This window comes from Equus przewalskii, chromosome 8, assembly GCF_037783145.1.
Source record: "Equus przewalskii isolate Varuska chromosome 8, EquPr2, whole genome shotgun sequence".
NCBI classification, from domain to species: domain Eukaryota; kingdom Metazoa; phylum Chordata; class Mammalia; order Perissodactyla; family Equidae; genus Equus; species Equus przewalskii.
The window spans coordinates 24,602,503-24,627,207 of record NC_091838.1 but is presented as its reverse complement, the minus strand read 5'-3'; the positions used below and the strand labels follow the sequence as shown (position 1 = coordinate 24,627,207).

Here is a 24,705-nt window from a genome sequence, read left to right as displayed (position 1 = left end):
CAGATTATTGTGTGGGATTTGTATATATGTGTTGGGACAAGGGTGTTGGGCTTGAATTATCAAGTGCCTCAAGTGTCATGCCATGGGCTGCATAATTTTGGCAGGTGCTGAAGGTTCCTGTGCCTTTATAGAATAAAATACTCAGGAGAGTGGAAATGGAAATCTCACAGTTGGGAACTATTAAGAAAAAAAAAATGGAATAGAATCAGGTTTAAAAGAATTTCAGAACATTTTAAGGACATTTTAATATAATCAGTCAAAAAAGAAGTCAAATGTAAACCTTAAACTCTTAGTAGAAAATAGTTTTGGAAATAACACCACAAAATACTCTGCCGCTTTGTACGTGGCACTTTGAGGTATTAAAACCAGATACTCACTGCTCCGTTAAGATCATTTTTTTAAACTAACGAAAATGCTGTGTGATTAAAGTTTTTTCTCTTTAAATACGAAATAATGAACATCTCAGCAGGATGGTTTTGTGAATTATATATGATGGCACAACCATATATCAAAGCAATTCAAGTTAAGCAACACGTATTACTTCCTGGGACAGAACATTCTCTTAAGATTGCAGATAAAGAACATACTCTTAAGGAAGGAATACAAGCTAACTTGACTTTGAGCAATGGCGAAAATTTGCTTTTGAGGATTTAAGCATGCTCTCAATCTTATAGCTTTCTTTATCTTCTTAAGCCTTTGTTCTTCCCTTCATTATTGTTTTAATGTCTCTGAGTATCTGTGTATGTATTTTAAGTTCCTGGACTTCTTTTTGGAAGGAGTTTGCTGTGCGTGTTTGTTATTAATAGATGAGATACATATTATAACTGTCATGTAGTGAAAAATACGGAATTTGTCACTATCAGAAGGGTATGGAACAGAGGAGCTATTGAGAGAGTAAGAAAAAAAGGACCTCTAGAGCACTTAGAATTTTGTTTTCTTAGGCTAAATTGAGGGATGTCATTTTTGTCCAAGCAGATGATATACCTGTCTGAGAAAGTGACCATTCCTGGTAATAAACTTACTGGTAAGTATTTGCTAGAGAGAGCAGCCTGTTCCAATGATGGCTTCATTTAATAAATGGATGGTGTTTGAAATGGAAATATTATGCCACTGACCATAAATTATGCCAGCTGATTTGTTTTCAGGAGGAATGTTGGGGTTATATTTAATGAGCAAAGTAATAGGCACTTTTAAAGTCTTGTTAACTATTTTAACTTACCATTTCAGTTGCTAAAAATCATAATTCAGTAAATAATTTCTGAAAGAGTTAGTATAATATGAGCAATACATTATAGGATGTCTGACCCACAATCCTCTTTTACATTCTGGAGCTGCTCCAGATGGAAGAGAAAATGAAAATTCTGTCTTCTTTGTTTCTTCGCACCCCTCACCCTAGCAGCCAGATCAAAAGGGTGAATTTCCCAGTACCTTTGGGTGAGCTGAGAAGCTGTGGGGAAAGGACAGAGGTGCTGCCTGGTCCAGGGGACAGCATTATCAGATTCAACTAATATTTACTATGGCACAGGCACAAATTTCCCTCAATGACACGTGAGAAATGCTTACCTGTTCACACAAGGAGACTGAAGCTGAGAGGGTTTAGTGACCCAAAACTCTAGTTTCAAAATCCATATGACCTCAGCTGATCAAAGCCATTTAAAAAATAATAATAAAAGCATACAAGTGTCAAAGAGTAGATCATCAATAAATAGGAGTAAGAAACACTGAAAATTCTAGACCGTTTTACTTTGACTTCCAATGCTAAGATAACAGGTGTCTGTGTGTCTAAGCCATGGCCCAAATTTCTTAGTGCAATTAATCTAAACTCTAATCTGACTTGATACAAAAGACTCCACTGAGGTGAAAAACATTGGTGGAGGACAGATGGATGGACATAGAGGCAGGACTTATCATTGAAAATTCTCCCGATAGCCTTTATTCTTTTTGGTAAAACTGCCTGTGAACTCACAATTGCACGTATCTTTGAAACCATTCAGGGCTTTCTGTTTGCTGCATATAAGCAGGGCCCAAAGCTTTAATGTCTGACTCAATTTTCTGCAGTCTATTCATGAATACTCGACACGACTGCAATAAATTATAAAGCCTCCAGGTTCACGTGAATGCAAGCATCTTAGGGTAACTTTTCTTACAGGCAAAACCCATGGTAGGTCTGTATTGAAGTACATTCTCTGTAATGTGTTTCCATTGAAAGTGAAAGAGCAGCTTGCACAAGATGTAAGACTGTATATAATGGTTGGCACAGATATCTTACACCGATGAATTATCTTCATTACACGGTGCGTATGTACGCTATGTAGTTTGTTGATGTTGTGGATTACTACGTGCTTTCTTGTCAAATGATTCACACTCACAGAGTTTATTTCTGAGCCTGTTCCATCAATATCCCCTATCTTGGGTCATACCTTCAAAAATTGTTGTCTTTAAAAAGTTAATTTAGAATACTTCTGGCCATAAACTTTAAATATTTCTCCCCAAAACGATTTGAGAGGCAAATGTGGTTTTAATTTTCTATAACTATTTATCTTTTAGTTGTGCAAAGTATTTCCTGTGGGTAGTTTATACTGCTATCCAGGTGAAGGGGGCTGCCAGTGTTACGTCAAAAGATAAACTTCAGAAAGGCCCTCCAAAAGTAGTGTTTGGGAGCTATTCATTTGACCTTCAGTGACAAAGCTTATGCCTTGCAAATTGATTAATACAGATACAATATCAAATCATTTTTCATACAATTTTTTAATGTTTGTTAAGTGCTGGAGCAGTATGTAAACAGAGTATTTGGCATTTTTATTAGGCTGCGGAACTCAGTCATTTCCTTTGCAACAACATCTCATAAACTATTTTGACAGTCTAATAAACTATAAAAAGCTGTGGTAAAAACTGGCTCTGAATGTTATAACCGTACAAAATGGAAAGAGCAAGAGAAAACATCTATCACCGGGATTATTATCACTGTTGCTATGGCAACCTGGTTGCAATGGCAATATCTCCACGGTTCTGCTGTTTGTTATCATCTTTCTTGATTTTACATCATTGAAATTGTAGTAATTACACTGTGCCTGATGAAAAATGCATGCTGTCATGGCAACTAAGTCAAATATTCTTAATCATTTCACCTCTTCAATCTAAAATGTAATTGTTTGTCAGTAAAATAGGTTATACAGAAGGCTTCGATGGACTTGTGATTGCCTTAAGTGTTTTGCGAAAAATAGTGCTTTTAGGCTCAAGACCCTAAGCTAAACTAATAGCCTGAGATGGTAAACAATGACTCATTATAATAAGTAAGCAGCATTAATTGTAGAGTGACTTCTCCAGTGTGGTCAAATTATAAACCATGGTGACTTTAACCTGGTGCTTAAAATCAAAGACACAAGAGAATATTTGCAGTCGTCCTAATATCTTCAGTAAATTATTTGAATCAGATGTGATGTTTATTTTGGTGGGCCCCACTTATATTTTATGAGTCAATGTCTTCTGCTGAATGTACTTTAGAATGTTTTCTTTGCACTGTGTCTAATTAAGGCATAAAGAAAGAATCCTTTCTGTAAATATGAAAAAAGAAATAAATTAATAAGATATAAAAAGAATGCCTTTCTAACTAGAGCAGTCAGTTACAGGTCCATCAGCTATTCCTTTAGCTGATATGTTTTGTGTAGTATCTTCAAAAGAAGATGATTTTTTTGTCATATCTACCTATGTATCTGAGTAATACGTGTGTCCTATCAGAACAGAATGGAAGAATCAATATATAAGTTGTGCTATAAAATGCCAAATTTGTCCTCTTGAGTGGAAATCCATAAATAAACTATACAATTTCAACAGCAACATGGAAACTATAGTACATATTTTTATAATTACCTATTCTATTTCCTCAAAAGGATGGAAATTTTGCTTGAGTCAGAAGAGAAAATTGAGTCTAAGAAAGCTTTAGTTTTGATAACAGAATTTTTATAGCTCAGTTGATATTTCTCTCATTTAATTTTTGATGTAATGAAGCTATAAATGAGAGCAGCAAAATAAATCATTTTCTGCTTTTTCAAGAATTTATGAATAATGTAATCATCTTTATTTGTATCCTTAGGTGTATGCACTTTACATTTGGAAACACAGGATAAGCTAAACATTATATCCTCTAGGTTTTAGATTTACGAGAAAATTTTACTGCACATAAAAAATTATACACTTCTATTTCAAACAAAGCTAATCATAATTCTTCCTCCATATACCTATATTTCTCCTTTTTGTTAGTACGTCATTGCTTTTACATGAGAAACAGGTACCAGCTAGCTATAATAGGATTAATCCACTTCCGCCAAAAGCAGAAGATGTCTTTGCTATTGTAAAGCCCGGTTTTTACCAACACTGAGGGAGGGGTGGAGAATTGAAATACAAGTATGTATTTTCAGAGCTTGACTACCAATGTATTTATAAAGATGATAGTAATTTGATTGTGATAAGGACTGTTTGCTTCATCTTTAACGGATTTAATCATAAAATTGCTTTAAAACATTCATTTTCATCCCTGTTTGGGCCAAATGTCCCCTTTGACCCTTCATGAGCTGCTGGCTAGACTCAGAGAAGACTGTGGCCCCTCAGCAGCTCTGTTCCTGAGATGCTGCTCCTCTCGGTCGCTCAACCCCGGCCAGTAGAGATGGGATCACCTGGGATAGATAGAGCAGGATGGGACAGGGCTGACCCTTCAGCAGGAAATGAAGCTTTCATCTTTTCATCAAATACCAACTGTGCACGAATGATGCGCCAGTCACTGCTTGAGGCACTTGAGAGTTTAGTTTGTTCACCCCCAGCCGCCCTAAATTCCAGCTTTTACAGAACACAACCGTTTTCCTTTAAAGGAGCTATCTCGTGGCAGACGCCATTTTTACATAACACACACACTTCTCTATCCACCTCAAAATGGTGGGGATCAACTCAGTTAAAATAGTAAACAGAATCACATTGCAAACTCCGAAGTGGTACAGGAACACGAATGCCCATTATTATTTAATCTAATTTCTCCTCCCCTTCAGGAAATTTTCTCCTCCATTCTTCTCACTGTCAGTTGTGAGCTCAGGGAATTCAAATTAATTTAAAGATTAGACTGAGTAAAACATAATTAGGAAGGTAAATGTTCAGGGGGAAAAAAAGGGCAGCAGAAAATGCGTTCCAGACATAAATATAAATGATGCTTGTGTTATCTGCCATTTTTACATGCTCTGTGTCACTGTTCCCATTCTTTGGCATGGAAAATCCAAAGCTGACTGAAGTCACACAAGAAGTCAAACTGCATAAATGGTAACAATAGGAAATTAGAAATATTAGAAGCAAATTTGACAGATGTCCCTGCATCGAGTTAATTTAAAAATTCGATTTAAATGTATTTTTTAGTTTTATGTTAAACAGACATATTTGACGGAATAAATTTTCTTCTGAAAATACAGATATACCCTAAATTTCAGCTGTATCTCAGACCTGGAGGGTTTCCAAATGTTTCTTTAAAATACACAAAGAAGCAATATCATGTAGGATGGAATATTTAGGACTCAAATAATTTAAATCCTGTTTCTCAATCTGTGTGTGTAAGAGTGTGTGTGTGTGTGTGTGTGTGTGTATTTTAACAACTTTTACGTGATGATAAGTTTCAGGTATCTTTTATTAACCAGAAGCTTCTAAGACCTAGAGAAAAGTCCTAAGATGAAATTCTCTCTTTATACACTCCAGGGGAGTGCCTTTAGAATTCTGATTGGTTAATATTTTTATTGCTTATTATTTTCCTGTAAAATAGACAATTAAATTAGTCAGAATTAAGGAGCACCACACTGGAAAGTGTTTTATATCTGGAGATCGGATTATTCACATTCTTATGGAATCATCTCAAAAAGTTAAAGATATAGACACTTGAAAAGAAAAGCATATTGCCTTTGTGAATCACAAGTTAAATATTAAATATTTCTTACAGCCTCCAAGGCAAAAATACTATTAAGGTATTGAAAATCTGAGCAACCTTTCTGTGCCACATTTAAACTTCATTGACGGAGCTTTTAGGTCAGAATGAAACTTCCAGATTTGGAACGTGAATTTCGTTGCATTGTATAACCTCCTTAGAACTGCCTGAAGGCTCAGACTAGTAATACTTCTAATAAACGACAAGCTTTTTAAGTATATGGACTCAGTCCAGCATTTGAGGTAAGAACGTTTGAAAAGGCCAAATCTCATTTCTTTCATTCACTTTTCTACTGTATTTAGATATTGGAGTCTCAAAATAAGAGCTAAAAAACTAGTCTGTAACTTGAAAAATATATATTTTAGAAGTTTTTTATACTCTTTTAGTATATGAAATTTCTAAGTCACAATTCATAAATACGCAAGTCAAGTCAGTATCAGCATGTTTAGTATAATTTCTAATTGATTCTCATGTTTTTGCCATTAAATGGAGCTAAAATTGTCAGATCATTCAAGTTACATCAATGAGACACAAAAGCCAGGCCTTCATTTGGTAACGGCATTGGGTAAATGAGAGGATTAATCTTTGTGAAATCATAGTTCACTGCCTAAAAACATATGTGAAGGTGATGTATGAACACTCATAATGAAACAGAGAAGGACTTTAAGCTACAAGTTAAAAACTAAGAGAAGCAAATCCGTGTTATCCATCTTCTACTGCATTTTGTTTAGAGGAATATTAAAATATTAGTGGATTTCTTCTTCTCAGTAGCTACCCCTTATGTGGAAGATCAAAGTCAGAATCTCAAAAGTAGGGCACAAGTGAAGAAGACAGAGATGAGCAATGCAAAGCATTTTCTTGAAAAACAAAACAAAATCTCTTGTTTCTGATACATGAAATCTCCTTCTTAAAAACCATGACCAATGATTTAAATTCTACCCAGGTCATGACTGAAGGAAAATTTATTGTGTATCTGTATCATAGGAAATACATTCTTGGATTAGGCCCTCCGTCTAACTGGTAAGAAACAGAAACTCAGAGTTTTGAAATTCAGAGTATTGAGCATCACCCTGGGATCTTCAGAGGAAAACCAAGGAATAGGTATAGAGGCAGTGGTTGTCTTGGAAGGTTATATATTCTTAAACTCTAAGGGACATATTAGTATATTACCTTCTCTTCTGCAACTATTTTATAAGTATCTTGAAAATGTCATTTCAGTAAAAATTTTCAGTTTTAAGTGACTAGCAACACAACCCAAACTAGCTTCAGTGAAAAAAAAAGGGATTTGTTGGCAGGTTCCAGGCACAGCTGGCTTCCAAGCTCAAGGATGTCTGTAGGCCTGGATTCCTCTCCATCTTGCCTTCAGTTTCAGCTCTGCCTGGTGGCAAGATGGCTGGCAGCTCATGCCTTATTTCCCTTCAATTTCAACTCCAGCAGGCAAGAGTGAGCCCTGTTAATGGAAACTCTAGAAAAATGCCCTGAGTTTCATTCTGCTTGCCATACTTAAGGTGACTCAGTCACTGGAATGAGAGGAATACGTCGTACTCCAATTTAGGCTGGATTATGTACTCTACCTCTGGATTCTGGGTGACATAACCTCCCCCTGGACATGGGCCTCAAAAGCATAGGACGTATGGATCCCCAAATGAAAATCTGGGAATGTGGCTAGAGGAAGGGGAAATAGATGTGGGACAGGCAGTCAACATAGAGCCACGACATTGTCAATCAACCATCCTCTATGTCACTTAAAAATTACCGCACTTGCTTTCCTGCTTTTTCAATTCCTTGTTTTCTGCAACACATGGAATTCCCTTTCAACAAAATATTAACTCTTGCTTCACGATTGTGTTCAGTGAGTGATGCAATTGTATGTTTGGGTACCATGATCTGTAATTTAATGCAGAGAGTTAACTATAACAGGATGGGGTATAACAGTGATACCAGAGGAAGAAAGGAAAGGTAACGTGCTTGGCAACCCTTGGGTGTGTTGATTCTCAAAGGTAATAATAATAGAAGGGCTGTGAGTAGCTTCAAATTACTTTTTCTTTCTAATTGGCAATTAGTTCTAATTAACTTTTAATTAATATTCAATGTTTTCTTTAACAAATGGAACCCTGATGAGATCACATCTGTTAATACCACTCAGTTTCTATTTTGGTATTCTACAATTTTCCATTATGACTGTAGCAAGTGCAACTTTGGACAAAAAAATGATCACCTTTTAGCTAGGATGAAAAAGTAGCCTGATTTAGACTCATTGTGCTTTAAATGTGATTTTGGCAAAAACTAAGACGCTATGAAATTGGATTTCGCTCTACAATCTTAAGAGATAGGATCAGGAATTAGAAGTTACAGCCACTTTTCTGTGGCCTCAGTGAAAATTCTTTTCAAGTACTACAAGCTGTATAAAAATTCCCCTTTTTACTATGATGGACACACAGAACAGAATGTAGAATGTAGAACGCAATGCATAGAAAGATCCATAAAGATCTCCTCCTTCCAGTTACTTTAGAGATAAGGCTGAAATCCAGAGAGAATTTTTGGCTTATCCATGCAATTCCATCCGACCAATGCTATTAGAAGGAACAAAAACAGAAATCTTCAAATATCTTGCTTTATAGAAAGTTGAAGCTTGTGGGAACAAAATTCTACTTTATTATCTGCCCATTAGTTCTACTGGCTTTCCCAACTTCTGTTGCTTTCAGACTGTTTGTTGACATCATTCCAATGCATTTTTTTGTTTCATTCTTTAGCTTTTTAGTCTAGCTAGTGTTTTGGTTTGTGCTTTTGGTAATCTTTCTTTATTATTTGCTTTTTTGGTTGTGAGCAAGCTTTTAGTAAATATGTGGATGCGTGTCCTTCCAGATTTTCTCAATTTTACCTTTGCTGATTAGGATAATTTTTCAAATACACTTCTGCAGTTGCTCAATATTAAATACAACTGGAGCCATTGTTCATCATGATGTGTGGATTAAGTAGAATAACTGGGGTCCATCAAATCATTTCTCAATTTCAAATAGAAGTCAGAGTGGGCAAAGCACAGATGCTTCTGGCTAATTTTTGGTTTGAACATCCAATTTCATTCTCTTTGATGAGAGGCCAAAATTCAAAACTTTGGTTTCGAGAAGCAAAATTCAAGTGGGCTGACTATTCTTCTTAATGTTGGCTGCAGAATTGAGGTTTAAGGAACTGGCTTATTTGAAAGAGATTTTGGCCCTTGTGGAGTAATAATTAAAATGGCTATATTTGGGTAAATGGATTGTAGTTATTTCTTTTCTGCTTGAAATGAAAAATAATTTGCCAAACCCCAAATTCCCTTTTCTGCATTGATCTTCTGTGCCCAAGATACTTTGGAAATCTGAATAAAGTTTCTCTTTAGCAAACCAAGCACTATAATTACAATAAACAGATGAAATCTTATGACTTAACAAAAATAATATTTGATGATTTCTTGGGAATTGAACTTCCTTCTTGAATACGTATTTTCAGAACAGTACACTTTTTAGAGGGACATTATATCTATGAGACACTCATTGTTTTGATAAGATATTTGTAAAATAACAACACATAATTATTAATAAACTTTCTTGGACTTGACTGCACATTGAAATTATTAATTTTTTTGACATAGCACTTTTAAAGAAATAAAGAAACCAACCACTTCTAGATTCTAAAAACCCTGTTGATTTCATTCTTCCGAGAACTTAGGTTCAATTTAAATCTTGAATCCTTGTTTTCTGTTGGTGAAGATTCTGAACAATGATGCTTCTGGCATCTTAGGTTGAAACTTCCAAACAGCATTTTAAAGAAACCCTTTTTTCTTTCATATGTAAGAAGGTTGCTTAAGTTTTCCGCATCATTCCCTTTTAATAAGTGGGTCTGAATCTATTATTGTTAATAAGTTGATACATATAGCTTTTATTTTAAATAAACTAAAAGTACAAAAATCAGTTTTTGTGAAATCTGTAAAGTAGAAAATATTTACACATTGTACATATTCATTGCAAATGTTAAAATATTTTATTATTAAATATTGGCTAAAACCAATCAGCTAGGGAAGAAAAAACGTTTTTTTCTTAATTGCTTAAACAAAATACAATCTAATTATGGTTGCAGTGAAATTCAAAAGTCAGAAGAAAATTTGAAAGAAAAATCATTCACTTTCTCCTTATAGTCCCTCTTTTGGGATTTCTCAGATGGGAATTGTTGTGCCGAAGTAAAAGCCCAGAAGGATGTCCATTGCAGAGAAATCTACAACAGCAAAAACAGGAAAATAACCAAACTCTCTAACAATACGGAATGCTTGCTTGAGTAAATTATGGCATCTAATCTCAGTGAATTACTATGAACTCAGTAAAATGTTTAAATGACTCAAAATTGTATGTACCCTATGTTATTATGTATTTATATGTGGGAGAAAAAACTAGGATTGTTTGAATTAAGATGGAAATGAGAATTTTTTAGGAAAGAGTGTAGATATCTATTTCTTATTTTAAGATATCTTTTTGTCATAAAGTCTTAACTACCTCACAAATGCTAATCTTGAAAAACTAACTTTATTGATAATCTTCAATATGTTGCAGCAGACGTTTCTATATTATCTAGCAACTATAGAACTTCTGAAATTCAGAATTATCTAGCTTAAAATTAGATGATATTCCATAAGGTTATTTGTACAGCAGTTGTTTAAGACATGCAAAAAAATACATTTTCCTTATGAAATAACATTATTACTAATTAGAAATGTATACTTACTATGAAAAGTTATAGAAGACATTTGTAAAAAAATATTGTGTATTTACTATGAAAAGTAAGTGATTAAAACAGACTTTAAAATAAGAGGAGATTTTTTTCTTAAAAGTTAGGGAATGTAACTCAATTGGGTTGGATGGAAACTTCTACTAAAAAATGACAACTCTGAAGGAAACCTTTGGAGTCTCTCAACGAGGTTAAATTTTCTCTTTAAAAGGTTTGTTTTCTACTTTATTAATGCAAATATATACCAAAGAGGTTATTTTATAATTCAGAATAATTATAACTGGGAACTTTTTTGGAGTGGATTTATGAATGTTTTAAATGTCAACACCTACCATGATTGTTCCTATTTTCTAGGTGGGGTGCTTCTCAGATCAGCCAGTATTGTGTTGGGAGTTGGCAGAGAGACCATCTGAGATCTACATTTATTTGAAAGGAATATTAAATTGAGCACTTTGGATTCACGAATTCCTCTCCAACTCTGGAAACCATGCCAGAGCAGATGTCCTTGGGGCAAAGCCCGGCTAGGGATCATGTGCCATCTTGCTATTTTCTTTGCTTACAGCTCTTTCCATTGAATATATTTTTCCTTTTGCAAACAATCTCCAATTTATTGTATATGACCAGGAAAATTGGGATTTATGTTCAACTTCTCAGGAACAGCTCTATTTTGTAAATGAGGGAGCACTACACCGCAAGCTGTATTTCCTGGATTTGTTCACATTTTGTTAGGTAAACATAGATGAGCTGTCAGTAGGAAAATGTTCATAAAGTGATTTGCACTCTTCTGTGCTCTATAAATCTAAGGTATCATATTCTTTGAATTAGAACAAAATCGTGTATTATTCTGGTTAACAGGCCACCTGATATAACACAAACTTTGAAACCAAGAGACCTGTTCTTGATTAGCCACTGAGTGTGGTTATTAGCCACTGAGCAAATAATAAGACATCTCTTTTAAATTAGACTGATTAAGAAAAACATTCTTTCAAACTTCACAAGTAAAAGTCAGGCATAAGTTTTAGGGTTCCCTTGGCAAGACAAATAAGGAATTATATTTTTGTTCATTGCAAACACTGGTCACTTTGCAGTGTTAGTTATAAGGGTTTAAAAATGAACTTGGAAAGGTGCAAATACTCTATGACTTGTTAAACTTGCAATACCATATTTTAGAGAAGGATGTAATGACTGATAATTTCAAAATCATCCAAAAAAAGCATTGATTTCTAAGTACCTGGTTGATAGTAGATGGCTTTAGCTATGGTAGATTTCTTCTGCTGGCTATTAATTTGGTGATTCTGCTTGTTACACTAACAGCTAGTGGTTTTCATGATTTTCATCACATTTCATCTAAACACATGTATGGATATCACAGGTAGAGACATTCAAAAGGGGAAAACCACATGTTCAGGAAGAAAGAGCTTCCACCCAGATTAATTCTGGGCAGAGTTTGCACTCCCTAGTCACATTATTGCCCTCATTGATAGGATAAAAGAAAATAAAAATTTAAAAAAATGAAATAAAATAGAACAATGCAATCCTTTAAAAGTGAGAAAGGAACTGAATACATGTCAAAACTGCATTTTACTCCCTATCTTTTTACTAATTTTTAGTGGAAAACCTTGCATAAACAACAAGCAGAAAAGTGATAGAAATATGTCAGCATCTTATCTCCCCTATTCTCAAGGTCTATGAGAATTCTTTCAAATCAGCATTTTAATGAGCAGTCACATACCTCTCTAGCAGCATGCCTAGTAATCATAGGGAATCTCCATCCCTTTATCTAACATCTAGGAAGACTGTCATTTTTTTTCCTCTTGAAATAAAATACCTACTCTGTTTATCATTACGTGGGCTTGAAGCCAAGACAGAGCCAAATTGTGTAAGTCAGAAAAAAAAAGTTATTTAGGACTTTTCCTTAGGGGACTTCCTCCTTAAGTTAGTCTCTACTTTCATTTGTCCTAAAAGAAAATTAGATCAGTTGTGTCCATCAGATACCTAGTTCACGATCCAATAGATCACACTGCCAGGAGCCTTGCCTGATGGCGGTAAATTCATATTTTTCTAACCTTGACTCCCTACCCCCACCCTCTCCATGTGCTCTAATGCTAGGTGCTGCTGCTGCTGAAGCCCAGATGGGAGTCTTCTGGGCAAGATTTTTTTCTTTGTGATCCTATCAGTGACTGTCATCTTAGCCATCCTTTGGAAATACCACACGGCTCATAAACATGGACAAGGGAGGTGCTTCAACGGACCCCGTTTGTCTACTTTGGGATTAGAGTAACTCCTCTGCACAAGACGAGTTTGTCTTCTGATAGGCAAAATGTTTTGCTGGGTGTTTTATCACAGTGTTTTGACCCACTACCCTAGCATTTGGCTCCCGGCATAGCCTCGGGCTCCGCTAAGGTACCTGGTGAAAGGAAAACCTTAATGTCCTCCCATGCAAGCTCTGTGCGGCTGTGAGATGGTTTGTTCAGAACCCCAATATAAATCAATGTTATCCTGCTAGAGTTACTGTGACAACAAAAAGCAAACAAGCTATCATTACTCCACTGTGGAATATTCCTTTTGTGTGTGTGTGTAAATTATAAATATTACTTTTTCTCCCCACCTTCAGTTTTTAAAACGTGGTTTCACATTTCATTTAATGCTAAATGGTTCATTACATAGAGTAGCAACTCAGTTCTCTTATTACGGTGTTATCTTTCACTTTGTCAAAATATGTCTACTTGATAAGAAATCTGACAGAAGTTGCTTATGATGGGATCACTAACAGCCATCAGTTTCTCTCTAGCAAATGAAACTGTAACCATGGTGACGGCCTTTTTTTGCCAGAATGAAAATGAGACAGCACTCTGCTGCAGCCATTAGCAGAATACACAAATGTCCCTCAAGGCAAACATCTAAAGCAAATGGACTGCAGAGGAAGGAGCACTAATTTCTATTTATTTAGGATTTGTAAACCTAGCAGAGAAAGATATTAACAAAGGAACAAACAAAGAAAGCTTAAAAAATCCCCGCTGTTTGTGTTTTTCTTTTGGTTTATGAAACTCCTTGTTTCAAATCTCAAATACTCCCCTCTGATTTTCCTGCTCTAGTATTGAATAGCGCCAACAATGTGCCTTTGACTCTACCACTGGATGTTTCCTGGGTTTTCACTCCCCCCTTGCATAAAGGGGAAAAGAGAACTTAATCAATCAAGTGGAAAAAGTACTTTAAATGATAAGGAGTTTCTCCTATTTTTTTTTCAAATGTGCATTTTAGGGAAAACTATCAAAAACGAAATACAAGATGTCTTTTTTCATATACTTTAATTTTCAAAGAGGCATGTTCGTTCTGATAAGGTGCATAGAAGCTGATAATAAGTCTATTCTAACACTATCAGCAATCAGCCACAGGCTGTCAAAGACCTTTCAAGTGTCAGGTCCTTCTCACTGTCTTCTTATTCACCATTAGACCTGGCTCACCGGAAACTGCTTAGTGCATGCAGGTATTTTTCTGACTGGCATGGCTTACCTGAAATTTCTTTAGCCATCTATGATATGAGAAAGTGACTTTCTTTAACTCTCTTACGTTGAAACCAAAATATTAGTTTAAAATGATTTCTAGATCTCTGTCTTTCTCTTTTTCTCATTCTCTTTCTTACGTCCTTCTCTCTCCCTCTCTCTCATTCCCTCCTTCCTTTCTTCCCTCTCCAGCTGTTCTAATGGTTAAGCAAAAATAGTATTTTTTCCAGGGACTGATCCAGTTTATTTGCTGCAAGTGCTGTGTTAATTTTTAATTTGTGCTCTGATCAAAGGACCAAGTGACTTCAGTAGGATTCTGTGAAGCCGGCTAGAAGCCTCCTGAAGGCCCATTTATGGATATACATTGTTTCATAAACTTGCTGCCACCCCAGAAAGGCATAAAAATATCAGGTTCCGGCAATGGTGTTTTTGTCCAGCATCTTATTCAGAAGGTCTGAGTTAGGAGATTTTGAAGCCCAATAAGGGGATCAGTCTAAAACTCTGCGGCTATAGCTGTACAATTAATCTGTGGAATTTGCCTGCCGGTGACTGTCGTGTAGCTACTCTGCATATCCATTTTTGGAATATTTTCCTGTTTCTTATTTTTTGGTTTTTGGGTTTTTTTCAGGTGAGCAGATATCAGTGATCTGTACATTTTGTTTTTCGTGACAACTTTCAGCATCTGCCTCAAAGCACTGTGGACGGAAGCTGGGTTGTCTTTGACACAGAAACTTGCCCCTGGCTAGATATTCACTAACTCATTCTTTCACTTTCAAGCTGCAAGGCTTCTAAAGGACATAATATCTCTAAAATTGATGAAATCAACAGGAAAGGGGTTTAGGCATTGATTTTTAATCTGGGAACTAAGTTCAGTTTGCAGTGTTTCCTTTTTAGGGTCATCCTTTCATATTTACTGAGTCAGTGCTCTTCGTGATGCAGTGAAAGCAAATATACTTTAACTCTTAACAATAACACTAGCTAGTTTGTATCTCAAGCTTGCAGCTTATTTTAAGAACTCTTTTATAAAAAATATCTATGAGTTCACCAGATATACATCGAGCGCCTATTGTACTTAAGACACAGTCTAGATACCAGTATATGAGATGAGGTATAATTTGTATATAAAGAGCTATAAGTGTCAGAATAGCAGTCAATATTTATTATGTTTCACAATTGCCAGGCACAGTGAGATGGTGGGAGCACTGCCTAGAAGCCTATAGCACTAAGCCGCAAGAGGAGTAATAAAATCTGTCCTTGGATAATTATGATGGGGACAGAGAAGAAGGATTGGAGGCTAAAAATATCTGAAGAGCTGGAATAAAGAGACTTCATAAGGAAGGGAGAGGGGAGAGTCAGCTATCTCTGTGGGATTTTGGTATTTCCCACTCAAACATAAAATATAATTGATCTCATGTAATTTGCTACAGGAGTGTTCTAGATAGTGTAATGGTGAAGCGCCTGTGTTTGAACCATTACTAGCTGTGCATGTGGGAAAGTGGAATAACATCCATGCTTCTCAGTTTCCTCACTTGTTAAACTGTGAATATAGTAGTCCCTGGTATTTAGGGAGGGTTCAATAAATGTTAGCTATTTTATTGTCCATAGAGTGGGATGTGATCAATTTTAAAAGATACTGATCATATTGTGTGCTTTTCATAGTGATTTTTTGACTAATTTATAATTGTGTAATCAGCTCTATTCAAAGGTGTGATAAGGAGCTTTGGCCAGAGGGTCTGTCAACACACTGCTTCCGTCATCCACAAGAGAAATGTCTGCAGAACTAAGCAGTGTGCTCAGGGACCTAGTCAGTGAAGGTTCTGGAACAAGTTCCTCACCTCCTTGTGGACTGGTGACAAACAGTCGCTTGGCCACACCCCACAGTAAGATTTCCAGGGCCCACACATTGCATATCACTGATCTCCACATTGAACCAAAAGAATTAAAAGCAGAAAATTAATGTCTAACAGATGCATGTCAGGACACATTTCTACCACCTTAGATCTTTGACCTTCTTTTTTAGGATAGACGCAGGGAGGTTCAGAATGAGGAACAAAGAGAATAGCACTGTGACCTTGTCTGTCATCAGCCAATCCCAGCTGCATGAGCCTGAGGGACTTCCTCTTTCAGTTTTCTGGAGGGATGCTTGGCAACCCCTAGCCTCAGTCCCAGCTTGGCTGGACAACAGAAGGTTAAGCCATTCTGGTCAGTTCTGTGAGCATTTCTAGCTGCTAGGCTTACTATTCTGAATCAACCCATGAGGAAGATCAGATTTCTAGTAATTTCTTATGTTCTGTATTATCTCAAGGGTGACGTTAAATTACCTGATGCTCATTTGAACCCACCACCACATAGACCTGCAGCCTCAAACTCAACTTGGGATAAAAGCCATGTCTTCAAGGTGGAACACTTGGAGTCTACCAGTCATTGTTCTCAATTGTAGCATGAGGGCCACTTCTGAAGTTTTACTGCAATAGGCAACTTTGTAAGGAAGGTGAATGAAAATTTGGATGGTCCATATGATTCTAAAGTTCTTAAGGTTTAAGCATGCCCTTCTTGAGAGCACAGCCTACTGCTTCTCTTTCATTTGTTACTGCTCCAGTGCAAGAAGCTTCTACAAGGTCTCTGTCTGGAGAGCATGCCTCCCAAAGGCAGACACATGTTTAGTTCTGAAGCCAGCAATGTAGTCTGTTGTGCTTTCTGGTTCTCCTTTATGTAACTTGCCCACTTTCCATCTACAAGAACTGCTTTCTTATGATGCAATCTGAAAATCTAATTCACACATAGGTATAAATAACAATTTATAGAATTTATAGAAAGTACTTGCTTTCTCAAAAGCAAATAAAATGGGTAGGTAAACAGGTCTCCAATGATGGTATTGTATGTACCATCATTATGCTTTTGAGAAAATTAACTTTCCATGTGTCCCAAAAATCACTGTCCATTATTCTGAACTATAAGGTTGGCCTGACAACATACCTGTCGGGACCGTTTGGCTAGACATGATGGGCACAGGAAGACAGAAGGCAAATACCTCAACTAATTCACTCAGTGAGCACTTGCTCTGATTCCTACTGTACTAAATTGACTAGCCATGCAAAAAATAGGATTAACTGTCCAATTAAGAACTCATACTTTTTTTTCATTAAACAATTGAGCCTGCCTATACCAGGAAGTTATTAATAAAATAAACCACTAAATTCGAAATAGACGGTAGTTAAGTTGAGAACTTTCTTCTTTATCAAATCACATTTTAGCTCACCTAAAAGTAATACCAGGTTTCCAGCTTTCAAAATAAATGAAGGCTACTCAGTAAATGCCGAAAGCCCATAAAAATCTGAGCCAAGTGAGTGTTATTTCAGGCTGGTATTTATCCCGGGGGTAATGCTTTATGGGAAGCATGTAAGAAACATGAGTATGTTTCAATGTATATCATATTTGTTAAAATATTTTTTAGCATTTTTGTATTTTTCTTGGCAACTTAGAAATTCACCCTTCAAATAAATTAAGAAACAAATGTATGAAAATAATGTATATTTAGTTTATATTTCTTAGTAGTGAATATTGTCTTTTTTTTTTTTTTTAAGGAAGATTGGCCCTGAGCTAACATCTGTTGCCAATCTTCCTCCTTTTTTCTTTTCTCTCCAAACCCCCCCAGTACATGGTTGTATATCCTAGTTGTAGGTTCTTCTAGTTCTTCTCTATGGGGTGCTTCCTCAGCATGGCTTGATGAGCAGTGCTAGGTCTGTGCCCAGGATCCAAACCGGCAAACTCCGGGTGGCCAAAGCAGAGCACGTGAACTTAACCACTTGACCCCTGAATATTATCTTTTAACGCTTGTCTCTTCTCTGTAATCACTCACTTTTTCTCTAATCTTAAAAGACCCAGGACCTACCTTTACCTCTATACAATGGTTCCTTGGTGGGGAATATTCACAATGAGAATTTTAATGATCTCAATTAAGACTAAGTGAGGCAAAGTTTTCAGGAAGCTGAGGATGAGACAAACCTTACAGCCTATCTTCTACTTCTTATAACATCTTAGATTCTTCTGGGTCACAGGAAGATTGGAAACTTCAACTCTTATCGCCAAATTCCAGCCTCTTTGTAGTTCTAATTTTCCTTTGGCCAGACCCAGCTTGCATGATTTCAACAAAGTCTCCTGTCTCTGCTTTAATTCAGATCTATTTCCTCCTCTATTTGGGTACACTTCTGCTGGTGCTCGAAAATCTCACCCCACTCCCATCCTTAGACTCCTGGATTTTGCCACTTGACGCTACTAGTATTAATGAATGAGCAGAGGACAAGCACTTCTATAAAACTTTACATGATTAGGAAGAAGTAAGAGGTCTCTGCCGTGCAGTCTTTCTGCTGACAGATGTCAATGTGATATTCAAAATGTGTATAATTAAGCTGCAAATAAAACATTTTTGGGGGACTTAAAACCACTATCGTATTTCTTCTAATTTTATAGGTCACATTGATGATATTGTTGAATAGAATCCACGAACTTGCTTAATAATAAATGACAGGTTACAGTTTTAGCAGATGTTTGCATTTTATTAATAATTTCATATATTTAGCCACTTAAACAAAAGCTGCACAGATTAGAATTAGAATGCTTGCAAATGTTATTGTTTTTGATCCCTCTAATAGAATTCATTTGTAACTTCCAGTCACCATGTATGTGGCTATCTGAGCATGTTACCCATGAAAGTGCTTCGAATCAAGCATTTCTTTTCCACACATTGTTTCATCAAAACTTGGAATAGCATTTTTTTAAACAACCAGAGAAAAGAGAACTATAACAGGAGTCAGCTCTTGTCATGAACCTTATGAATTGTTTAGAGGTATATTAATAGGTAGCATCAATTCATATACCAGCTTTCGAATGTTCCTTTTTCCAGTTTGTAGTTCTCAATCATTCTCTGTGTTTTATTTCCTTGGCTTAAAATTTAACGTAGTGTTACTTTCCTTAGCCAGCTATCTTGGACTCTCACATGTTCTGAAAAACCTTGTGCCCCTTCCTGATCCCTTGGAAAATTTTCTCACAGGAGCATTATATATTTAGTTTGATGAATTTCAGAGAGAAAACACAGCTCATCTATGATTCAAAAATATTACTAATTCTCCATCATTGAGGATCTCTCAAAAACTGGTTGCTGAGGATGATAGACTCTTCTACCAGCCTACAGGATCATAGGAGATTGAGAAAAGTTCTATGGTTTATGGGGGCTGGCTAGTTGCCTTCCCACATGAGCACTGGAAATCCGTAAAATTGGACCGGGGGATTGGAACAACAAAATAATAAATAGTGGGATCAAATCCACAGCATAGTGGTTGGGTCCAGCATGCTCTGCTTCCGTGGCCCAGGTCTGCAATTCAGATCCCAGGTGAGGACCTACACCACTGTCAAGCTATGCTGTGGTGGCGGGCTGTATACAAGGTAGAGGAGGATTGACGCAGGTGTTAGCTCAGGGCTAATCTTCCTCAATCAAAAAAGAAAGAGGAAGAGTGGCAACAGATGTTAGCTCAGAGCAAATCTTCCTCACCAAAAAACCAAAAAACTAAATAGTAAAGAACTGGGTAAGGTCATAGCCTAGCTTAGGTTATACAGAAAGCTCACCTCCTGTGATCCTTGGCGATTTTTCTGTTTTTCTCTTTTTCTTAAACTTTAGATTCACGTGGTTCCTAGAGATATAAGATGATCATGTTGTAACTGAGTTCATACACTTAACTCTGAGAAAACGCCACCACACTCTTCAGAATACTTATCACCAATTAGAGAGAGGTAGAAAAATAATGGAAAAGACTAGAGTATAAGGCTTGGTGTGAAAAATGCCAAAGGAATGATACAAGTATAGTGCTCTGAGGAATCTAAAAAGAAGAGAACAATTCCTTCTGGAGGTATAAAATCTTTGGCATTTGAAATGGGATAGATAAAGCTTTAAAAGGAAAAGTAGTAGAAGATAAAGCATTCTAGGGAGAGAAACCAGGAAGAACAAAGGCATGAGGGAGGAAACTCAGTGGTATGCATTATGGAAACAGCAATATGGAGCAGAAATAGCTCTGACTATAAAGAAAGATTTGAATCCCAATTCTACCATGAACTCTGGGACTTTGGACTTGTTTTTGTCTCGAGGCTCCATTTATAAATTAGATGTAATGCCATCTTTCTTGTAGAGTTGCAAGGACTAAATAGAGTAATGTTTGCACACCACCTGGTTCATAGCAAATGCTCAACAAACCATAGCACTTCATAAAGGGATTTTTATGGAAGGCAATGACATAATCTGAGCTATCTTTTTATTTTCCTAAGCACGAATTCTTTCTTGAGATGAAAAGAGAGCAGAAGACATTTTCCCTAATGTTAAACTTCATAGTAAAATATTTAATTTAGAGATTTATTTAATTTAGAGTTATGGTTGGTCTCATGTAATAAATGGCTAATTGCTTATTATACCCAAAGATGTTAAGAACTGAAACTTTGATGATTTCGTTAATATGTTGAACTTTGATTATATAGTAATCAGTGCTTAAAATGAGAAAGGACGTGGTAAGAATTGTGTATTTTATTCAGTTAAGTAATAAGTAAGGAAGTGAGATGTTTCTTTTATGAAATAGTCAAAAAATCAAATTTTGGAATCATAATTCATCTTTGAGGTTGTTTGGTCTAACTCCCTCATTTTCTAATGAGGAACCTGAGGAGCACATTGATGAAGACAGCACTGTCTAAATGCCATCCTGAAGAACAATCACAACCCTTGACAAATTTTCATTGTCCCATGGCAAGTAAGAAATGTTTTAATGATGTGAGCTTTTATGAAGCTAAATTTATGTATTTGAAATTTTCATATTATTATTTTATGTTAAAATGCTCACATTATGGGCCAGCCCAGTGGTGTGGTGGTTAAGCTCTTGTGCTCTGCTTCAGCAGCCCGGGTTTTGCTGTTTCGGATCCTGGATGTGGACTTACATATCCCTCATAAAGCCACGCTGTGGTGGAGTCCTACATACAAAATAAAGGAAGAACAGCACAGATGTTAGCTCAGGGACAATCTTCCTACCCCCCCCCCAAAAAATAAATTAATAGTGAAGTAAATAATAGAGTTTTTACTATCTTAGTTGAGCAATATGTAAGATAATTTGTTTGTCACCATATTCTTTTTTAAAAATGTTAATTGTTCATGAAACCCAACATCTGGGAAACACTGAATTAATTAACTTGAGAAAGAATTTTCTAAACCAGTTAGCAACTAGTCTAGAGTAATAACACAGTTTCCTAGGTCTTGATTCAGTACTCTCTCCAGTACATCTCAATGTAATTTAGGAATCTCATTTGTAGGATCCAGGAAAACAAGTCCAATCTTCCTGTGTTCTGTCCTAGTCATGATTTATGCATTCTCTTTCTTAACAAAATTTTCCCAAGCTAAGGAAAGTAAAAGAAAACTAATTTCAAAACTTTAAATGCATCATTATTCCTACCTGATAGCTACTCTCCGAATATTTTGTAGAGTGAGCAGTGAATGCAATGAAAAACACAAACATCACAATTAGCTCTGTATTTCATTTATTCCTTTACCTCTGGATGACCTGTTACAAGCCAAGGACTTTTTTTGGTTAGATGTATGTTTCCACGACATGAATTGTGTATATACATATTACCACTTCACAAAAACTATTTCCATTATGTATATAATGAATCATGAACGTGTTTGGTCCAAAATTTAGTTTCTCAGTTAATTGTTTAAAATATGGAACACATTTTTATGAAGAAATAATTCTATGACTGGAGGTTTTGTTCTCAGGTTTGCAAAGCCATTCTTAATACAAAATGTAACTGGATCATACCATTCTAGGTTCTGGTCCTGGGTAGAGAGAAGCATTGTTCATGAGAGGAAAACATGGAAAAACGTATTCATCCTGGGCCCTCAGAAGTCAGGAAAGGTAAAATTATAATTTCTAAATTTTTAAATTTCAAAGATTTACTATACATATTGTATTCTCTATGAAACATATTGTTAGCCATGTCTTTCTTTGAGTGTAGTCATGGAGCGCCTTATGGAATGTGGTAATCAGGCTGAGGTATGATTGGAAAATCTATATTTGTGCAGGAGTGATTCAGTATGCCCCTTCTTAAGAAAGACAAGAGATACTGCCTTTGCTTCACACTCAAGAGTTACGTTCCAATTTCATAGAATTCACATGGTAATGGAGTCCCATAGTAGTTTTCTTGGCTTCCTCGGATTTTCCCCTTACTTTTTCCATTGGCACAGGGTCTCAGTCAATGACTCTGTTGTCAACACTCTTAGATGATAAAAGTACCCCTTCACCCCCAAAACAACAAACTTGCCCTCATGACCTCTGTTTCTCCCCTCCCTGACAGTCCATTGGTCCCTTATTCTCCAGGGTAGGTTATCAGTCCTTCTCAGTCATTCCTGGTTCTGCTGCTGCAGAGCAGTGGGGCTAGGGGATTAGATCCGGAATGGAGAGGAGGGGAGATGTTCCAACTGATGCTGCAGGAATAAAAAGGATTATAAGAGATTACTATGAACAATTGCATGCCAACAAATTGGACAACTTAGAAGAAATAGGTAAATTGCTAGAAACTTACAACCTACCAAGACTGATCATGAATAGAATCTGGCTTCTTCCATTTCCCCTGTACCTTATAATGCTAATAGAGTGTCTTCTGCCTTCCTAGCTTTGAGTGACATTATAAATGTGCATTCAATTGCCTTAACCTCAGTGAGTTCCTGGTATTAGGAAAACATTGTATTTCAGTCAGTGTGAAAATTCATCATGAAGTAACCTAGGAATGAAATAGTTGACTTATGGTGTAAAAATGCATGACCTTTGGCAGAAAACGTAATTTCATCAAATGTTAAGTACCTTTCAAAATTTACATAAAGCAACAGGCACCAATATGACCATGGAGCTAAATTTTGAGGGTTTTAGGATGCATTTTTCTTTTCATAATGTGAAATTTAAGCAGCTGGAACAGTTTATAGACCAGAAGGTTTTAGGTAAGAAAACAAAGGTTTTTGAACACAGACGAAATCTGCCTATATGAGAAGAAAATGCTTTCATAGTCATACAAGTATAAGGAGAATTGAGAGGAGTAGACCAACTCTTCTGATTTGTTACAAAGCAGAAAGCCTGCAGATTAAGTCAGGCTTATGCTCCTGTTCTGCAAATCCCAGGTCACTAAAGAGTAATTCACTTGAGGGGCCGGCTCCATGGCTGAGTGGTTAAGTTCGTGCACTCCGCTGTGGCGGCCCAGGGTTGGGATCCTGGGCACGAACATGGCACCGCTCATCAGGCCACGTTGAGGCAGCATCCCACATCCCACAACTAGAAGGACCTGCAACTAAGATATACAACTGTGTATGGGGCGGGGGGGTGGGGGGGGTCGTTGGGCAGATAAAGCAGAAAAAAAAAAAAAGATTGGCAACAGTTGTTAGCCCAGATGCCAATCTTTAAAAAAAGAGTAATTCACTTGAAAATTTTAGTCATGGTACTAGTTTGTGTACCAGTTTCATGAGTACTTGGTGTTAGTGTTATTGAGGAACTTACAGATGTTTCTGATCATATTCCTCACAACTGTCAGAGGCCTGCTCTATCTGGAGACAACAGGGAGGCACCTCTCAAGAACCTGGAAATGAGGAAAACAAGTTGCTTTTTGAGATTAGATGGCGCTCTAGCCTAATGGGTCGCAACAGAAATATGCAAAGTCAACCCTCGCATATAAGGTTTGATGACACAAAAAAGAGAAGAAGATGTTCAATGAAAACAGAAAATCAAGAATCAGATGAGCAAATATTGGCAATGCCTAGATGAATCTTTTCTGGGGAGAGTAACCTGCCAGTCTGATGCTCGTTTTCACCATTGTGAAAACATGCATTCGGCCCCAGTGTTTTTTGCAATGTAGCATGAGTCAAAATCATTGGAAGGACTGTTGAAACCCAGCTTGCTGGGCCCACCACCAGAGTTCCCGATTCAGGGGGTCTGGAGGGAGGCGGGAGAATCCACGTTTTCAACTGTCTCCCGGGGGTGCTGATGCTCCTGGTTCTAGATCCGGGCTTTAAAACCCACTGCCTTAAACTAGCAGAACCTGTTGCTATCAAATATTTAAATCAAACGACTATCTCTCAACTCCTTTATTCCTTGTTCTCCAGGAACCTGAAGAATACACTTTGCCACAAGGAGGAAAATATGCCAGACAGGTCATGCAAGTCTTCACTCTGCATTTATGTTAAATTTAAATTTATCGTTTGCTTTTCTGGATTTCTACACCAGTCTTCTGTGAGCAGGAGCATATGTAAGTTTTATTTGGCCTTGATTTACACAGTTTGTTGGGGAAGACTCTTTAAGGAAAAGAATATAAATTTTGGAATAAAATCTTTGGTGGGAAGGTGGACATTTACCTAGAAAATAAATTGCAGAAAACTATAAACTGAAAAAAGCTCACAAGTACCACGAACATCGCAACATC

The 24,705-nt window shown here is 36.6% G+C and overlaps 1 long non-coding RNA gene across 4 annotated transcripts in view; it reads left to right on the top strand.

The window, feature by feature from the left end:
- Window positions 1-24,705, top strand: part of LOC139085048 (uncharacterized) — a 188,345-nt gene that overhangs the window by 111,816 nt on the left and 51,824 nt on the right. For 2 of the 4 annotated variants that reach the window (XR_011543036.1, XR_011543035.1), the window contains 2 exons: window positions 22,070-22,157; window positions 24,389-24,531. This is a non-coding gene — a long non-coding RNA (uncharacterized lncRNA). Of the gene's footprint in view, window positions 1-10,127; window positions 11,042-11,065; window positions 13,250-22,069; window positions 22,158-24,388; window positions 24,532-24,705 lie in introns of those variants that run through there. The other 2 variants (XR_011543039.1, XR_011543037.1) reach the window with 2 other exon arrangements.